The sequence below is a fragment of the Aegilops tauschii genome, chromosome 2 (assembly GCF_002575655.3).
Source record: "Aegilops tauschii subsp. strangulata cultivar AL8/78 chromosome 2, Aet v6.0, whole genome shotgun sequence".
NCBI lineage: Eukaryota > Viridiplantae > Streptophyta > Magnoliopsida > Poales > Poaceae > Aegilops > Aegilops tauschii.
The window spans coordinates 410,660,569-410,667,484 of record NC_053036.3 but is presented as its reverse complement, the minus strand read 5'-3'; the positions used below and the strand labels follow the sequence as shown (position 1 = coordinate 410,667,484).

The window sequence follows — 6,916 nt, the reverse complement described above, 5'->3', positions numbered from 1 at the left end:
ACCCCTTCGATCTCCCATCTATATCCAATAGAGAAAGAAAATCAGGGTCCATGTCCTCGCGCAGACCCCCACCGTCGCCGGCCAACGGCATAAGACATGCACGTACGCAAAGCTAGCTTCTTGGAGTAGCTTACGCGGCTAGCCGGAAACTCCCCGTACATGAACCTGCTAATACTAGCTTGCTTTTACGTAGGTGTGCAAAGCTAGCTTCAGGGAATAATATAGCTTGATCGATATGTGTTCAGTTAGATGTAAACTCGCAGTGCGTGCTTCTGCTTGGGCTGGCTCTAGATGGATCGGATTAATTCTTGCCAGAACTTCAGGTAAGTTTACTTCAGGCTTTACTACTATTTAGCGATTACCGATTGAATCTGATGTGATTGATCCAACTCCAAAAAAATTGATGCTCCATCTACTACGAGACCGGGGACCATGATTAGCAATACCTAGCTACTGAATAAAATTTGTGGCCCTCAATTTGGTTGAGGACACCAGTTTTCATTAGCACAACAGATGTTGCAAGGGACTTTAAGACATAGTGCAATACAATGTAATCCTTTATCCCTCGCTTTGCTCTCATGTCGCCAAAGGTTTTCCCCTTTAGTTATCAAAACAAACTAAATGTCCATCCACAAACTTTACAAAGATTGATGAGGCTAAAGCATGCTGTCATATTGTAATGCATAATGGAGTTGTGCCTATGCAGATTTTTGTGAGTCAAGATTGGGCTGGTGGTCTTCTGCCTCTGTGCTTTGCTGAACGCATACATCCATCCACCAACATGCAAATCCAGGAGAGAAGCGAGGCTTCAGATTTGGTAAGCTGATAAGGGTGGAGCTAATGACAACAATCACCCATGAATGACGAGCATGTCAGGTCAGTTCCGATTTGTATAGGTGACGACAATAGTAATGGCCAGACAACAAAATGCTTCCCTGCAAACCAGACCCATTTATGGCACGCCATGCATGTTTACCCCTTTTTGTGAGAGCAGTGAACCAAAATCCTACATGTCATGGATCACTGAGTCTTGATCACCATAGAGATACAGAAGTAGGAAACACCTTCATCCATCAGGCCAGGTTGAAAATTTCCTTGACACCGACCGAGATATAGCACTAGGATGTTGGACTTGACGAGTACAACGAGAGTATTGATAGCCATGATCGGGAGGCGCTCTTCTCGGAACTATCCATAATCCTGCTGTTCTGGAAAATGTAGCGGAAATAATTCACGTATTTGCCTATCTTTATTATGAATGTTAGAAGAAACCCAACACATAGTTAAGAATCAAGAATATGATTAGTGACCTGTAAATTGCATACCCTTTCTTTTATGTGCATTGTACCTTACAAGAGTTGGAATAAGCTTAACTATTGCATCAATTATTTTCCAGTATAGAATAAAGTTGCAGGGTAGTAGTTCTGTTATATTCAAAGCAAGATCCATTGTACTAGACGTTGTTTTCAGCATTAGCATGGTGGTGCCATGGGAAGATAATAGTCCAAGGCTGGTCTCTTATTTTAGATAATGCTAGATTACAGTTCTGCTACAGGCCATGCGTACGGAAAATCATCACTAACTGTAGTTCTGCCAAAATGTTTTCCATGTGTATGATCATCAATTAATTTCACCAAATGTTCAAATCCCTCAAAATAAGTTGACACAATGACAGAGGTAAACCTTTCTGTATTTGACATTCAGATTACTTTTAGCACTAAAATTCTGAATGACTAAAGTTATAATTATTCATGTCATAGTTGTGACATTCTACATCTCTATTGCATTTGGCTTGGAATTACTAGCAAGCATAGATAAAAGTTTCACCATTTTAAAATTTTGCAGGGCATTCCTCTTTATGAAAAATATATATGAGTTCCTCTTTATGTGTTTACTTTTCCAAATGTCTAAGGAAAATGTCAACTGCAAAGCTGGAGTCATGCATGTGATAGATCCTCTGGATCACTAGGCTAGATTAAATCCGGTAAACCTACCTTGTGCAGCAGAAGACGAACTCGAGCTGGAAGCCATCGTGGTGCTGGAGCGCACGGCGATGGCGGAGAGTGGGCAAGGTGGAGGTGGCGGCGATGTGTAGGCAGTGGCGGCGGAGCTTCCCGTCACTGTCAGCGCTAGACCTAGATCGGGTCGGGGTTTTCGGTGGGGAGACTGGCAACGCGGTGAACCTCGTACTGCGTGCCGCCGGCCCCCACCTCTTTATGTAGCGCTGCGTGACAGGGGCCCGTCAACCATATTGTGGTTGGGCGCCCCCGATCAGGGCGCGGATCAGGGGCCCGGTGGGCCGTTGGGCCCACACGGAAAGAGATCAACCTAACAGCATGCACCAACCGACAACTTTTACTGCTCAAAGTCAGCACTTCACTATGGTAAGTCAGTTCTGTTTTCTATAAATAACAACAATGAGAAAATAGGCAGAGGGTCTACATGGTAATTTAGCTAGCTCAGTATTGTCATGTGTTACAATCCGTCCCTAATCCATTGATGACTAAATATGGAAACTGTCCCTGCTACCCCCATAGTGACTACATTGCACCTATATATATAATAGGGCATACAAGGAACAGGACTCTTATTTTGTAAGAAAATGGGAAATATGATCTGTTTGAGGCAAGAAATATACCTCATATTTACAAACAGAGGAAACATTCGGGTAGGTTAGGTGAATGTCACAGGCACTGTTTTCATGGTATAACTTATATTCTTTGAAGTTTAGACTAACATGTCCGTACAAGCATCAATAGCTGCCCATGTCTAATGTGTCATCTGTTTTCAGGTTTTAATATTGTTTGTAACTCTTCTAAAGAAAAATATATATTACAAAGCAACATGATAAAAATGCCGAAAAAATGATACAGATTATTTTTGTAAAAAGTGGCTGATCATAAAAAGTACAGTAAAAGATAAATGATAAATGGATAACAATAGGACCTCATGTGGAAGAAATTCCGTCGAAGCACAGATAATATCAGGAACACATTGTGGGAGAAATAGTATATATTCCAAGAATAGTCATGTCACCAACCGGATCCGCGTGGCCGTTCTTTCTAAAAAGGAGACAGTATCCTATATCAGTTTGTTTTGCTACGATTGTCAACAAAAACTAGGGGCAATCTCTAAACAAGGTAGGACTATATATCTACCTAAACAAGTTTTCACACATGGCACTACGAGTAATGGTAAATGATGAAGATATCAATGAGGATGATGTGGTCAAGAACATAGTCTATAAAGAAATATTCTAAAGGTATTAACAAATAATGCACTTTCAGCATGACGCTTCTTTCACTAGCTGAGGCTACTGACCTGCTCCATTACATAAAAATTGCATATATAAAAATTTAGCATACTGCAAACTATATCCTAAAAATACAAAGTGACTGCACTATGCTAACATGATATGGCAGGCCGAATATGCTCTACAACAAAACATCGACAATCTCTATTATGTGATATCTTATTCTTCATGCTTATCATTTAGTGGAAACCAATAGTGAGAGCATCGAGACATGGTTATATTTCATATGTACTCATACATATAATTACAATTTTTAAAGTTTCACAAACTTAGTAGTACGTACATAATTCAACACATGTAGATAACTTAAAAAAAGAATCACATATTTCCCCAAGATTTAAAGGAAAATGAAGAAACATTCTCCACTAACAAACATTTTCTAAATTACATTATAAATATGACAGAGTGTGGAAAAGGGAAAGAAGGGGACCTGCAAGTCGAAGTTCGAATTTGGAAGAATATTCAGGCTGGAGGAGGAGGACAACGTGCCGGGCTGCATCGACCGGGAATAGAAACGATGTGTCTGCCTCGCACCTAGGGAACACACCGTTGCCTGCATCCTATTACTCGAGTTGGATCCAATCTAGCTGCGGGAGACGAAATCCACGCCAAAATCAACTGCACAGACACCATGATTTCGCATACTCCCTTGCGCAGCTGCTCCTTGGACCCTGCTAGGAGATCAAGGAGTTGTACGAGCCAAACCAGCCACCATAGATGGTCACCCTGCGGCAGCACAAACGAGTCGACCCGCTGCCGTGGCTGCGCATGAGGACGACCAAGCTCATCTGGTGGGAGCAATTTTGGAGTCAACGGAGTAAAGGAAAAAGGGGATCGGGAAAGAGTAACTGTGACTGTGAAAGTGTAAGGCCTTCTTTGGTTCATAGTGTATGAAAATCATAGCAATAGGAAAGTCATAGGAAATGAGATGACATGTATCTCAAATCCTATGAGTAGGAATAGGAAAGGAGATACCCTTTGATTCACATCATAGGATTTTTTTTTATTGAGTCTAGGCTAATGTTTATTTTCCTATGAAATGTGGAGGATAGGAAGAATTCCTTCATAGGAATAGGATTCCATTCCTACAAATTAAAGGGCTCTAAAGGAATTTTTCCTATGAAAATCCTATCCTATGAAATTCCTACAAGATTCCTCTAGGCCAAGGGAGAGAAGATGTGTGGACGCTATGTGCATCTATGAAATCCTGTTTGGCTAAATTAGCATACCGGCAGAGGGGAATCACTATAAAAAATACTAATAATCTATGATTACGTACAGTGTACATCCCCTATAAATATAAATAAATATATAAATATATATACATTGCATATACGTGTGTTTTTCTAAATTATATATTTTCACCCTGCAAATTAGTTAAAACATATCCACCCAAACATATAGTACATGATCTTATGAAAAACATCACTAACCGGTATCAAAAGTTTACATTCGACTTAAAGTTCATGTATATTAAAATTCTCCGCAAAAGGACTTATAAATTTCAAATGGAAAATTTACTACAACGCGACAGTGTTAAGCAACATAAAATGTCATCAATTAGGACATACACCACAATATGAACAACCAACCACACGTCACCCAAAACAATTCAAAGTAAATAAGCCCTCCCGATATTTCAGAAACGTGTCCCCGCAAAAAAAAAGATATTTCAGAAACGTGAAAGGGGAATTGCGCTTATCTTGAAAAGCACCTATTCAAGTCAAACTCATAATGCTGCCAAATGTTAACTTATTTAAACCAACTATATGTCAGATAAAACTATGTTCTCAGGAGTCTTATATTTATAAATGTTCTCATGCATGGTTCCAATTTCTATCAAGACAGATGAAATAATATACTTTCATTATTTAATGTTATAAATTCTAGCCCGCGCATCGAGCGGGCCACTTTTCTAGTTTTAATAATATTTAGTTATGTTGAATATAAATGTTTTGATTAATAACACATTGACCAAAATTTAAAATACATATGATATATTATATTTGATTATGTATGGTTGTAAAACTATTTATCGATTATAGGTAACTCATTCTACTCTTTCACAAAGGAATGCGGAGAGAATTCAATGGGAATAATAGAATGCGAAATCCCGTGCATGGTTACACGTGTGGTGGGTCTTTTTCTCATGCATGGTTTCAAGTTGAGGTGAGTCTTATTTCATCTATAATTATATGGTGATGTGATGTACTTACATGTTGAGTTAAATAAGTTAGTAGAGATCACTCTCTTAAATATATAGGATTTGTCATCTCTTGTCCATCCCGATGAATTCCCACTAACCAAATAAGGGAATAAACATCTCCCTCAAATTCCCACATGTAATACTCATCCGGTACCAAACAAAGGATTGAAAATAAAATGTCACTTCCCATGTACAACTCCCTCATCTAAATTTCTACCCCCTTCTAAAAAATTACCAAACGCATTTGGGTAAGTAGATGATACCCGAATATGCTGCAATATATTTCAATAAGATTTGGTTGTATGAAACATTTGGACTAATAATATGTGAAAAATACTAAAAATACATGCTCCCTCCATCCCAAAATAAGTGTCTCAACTTTGTACTAACATCAGTACAATATTACAAAGTTGTACTAAGCTCGAGACACTTATTTTTGGGACAGAGGGAGTATTATATATTGCATTGAACTATTGTATAGTTGAAAAATATTGTTGAATATAGGTAGTATACTATAATGATTTTTTTTCCATGCATGTTGGGTGGGCCTTTGACGAGGTGACATTTGTGCATGGCTTATGTGTGCATGTTGAAATAAATATAATTTGTGGGGATGAACTAATAATGAAAAACAATTCTCATGCATGTTGTGGTGGGCATTTGATGATGTGGCATGTGTGTGTTGATTTTTTTAAAAAGTGGCAAAAGATTTGCCACATTCACTAATTAAGAAGAGTGTGTAACAGAACGATCGCACGAATGCGAAAAAAAGGAAAAAGGCCTACTCTCCCGGCATGGCAATACCCAAATGCTTAGCCCTGGCTGTGACCCACATAGAGGCCTCGTTACGTATATGCTGGATGATGGTCGGTGGAGGGGTCTGCTTATGGTTAAAACTGCAAGAGTTATGCTCGTTCCAAATCTCCCATGTGACCAACATGGAAAGGGATGCCATCGCCTTATGCTTAGAAATGACATGGTGGATGATGGAGCCCCACGAGGACTTGACGTCATTGAAAGCATTCCAAGAGGCAGTGTAAACACGTGAAGACCCAGCCAATCCTTGACCATGTTCCAGATGCGGATGGAGATGCGGCATTGGAAGTTCATGTGTGTCGTCGTCTCCGAGGCACCATTGCAAATGGTGCATTGGCCGCAGTTTGGCCATCCGCGCTTTGTTAGGCGGTCTGTCGTCCACACCCGATTTGGGTTAATGAGCCAGGCAAAGATTTAGCACTGGGTGGGAGGGCAGATTTTCCAAGTGTCGCGCTTCATGTTGTACGAGTCCATGCCGAGGAACTAAGCTTTGTACACCGAGGTCGCGGAGTAGTTTCTAGAGGGAGACACCTTCCAAGAGATGGAGTCGGGCTACTGATCAGCAAGGTGAACATTCCACG

General features: G+C 39.9%; 1 long non-coding RNA gene across 1 annotated transcript; it reads right to left on the bottom strand.

Moving 5' to 3' along the window:
* Positions 1 to 454: 454 nt before the first annotated feature.
* Positions 455 to 4,307, bottom strand: LOC109764658 (uncharacterized). Its single transcript, XR_002233219.4, has 3 exons — positions 3,744 to 4,307; positions 1,995 to 3,062; positions 455 to 1,208 (listed from the first exon to the last, which is right to left on the bottom strand). It is a non-coding gene; the product is annotated as an uncharacterized lncRNA (long non-coding RNA).
* Between the last annotated feature and the right edge of the window lie 2,609 nt (positions 4,308 to 6,916).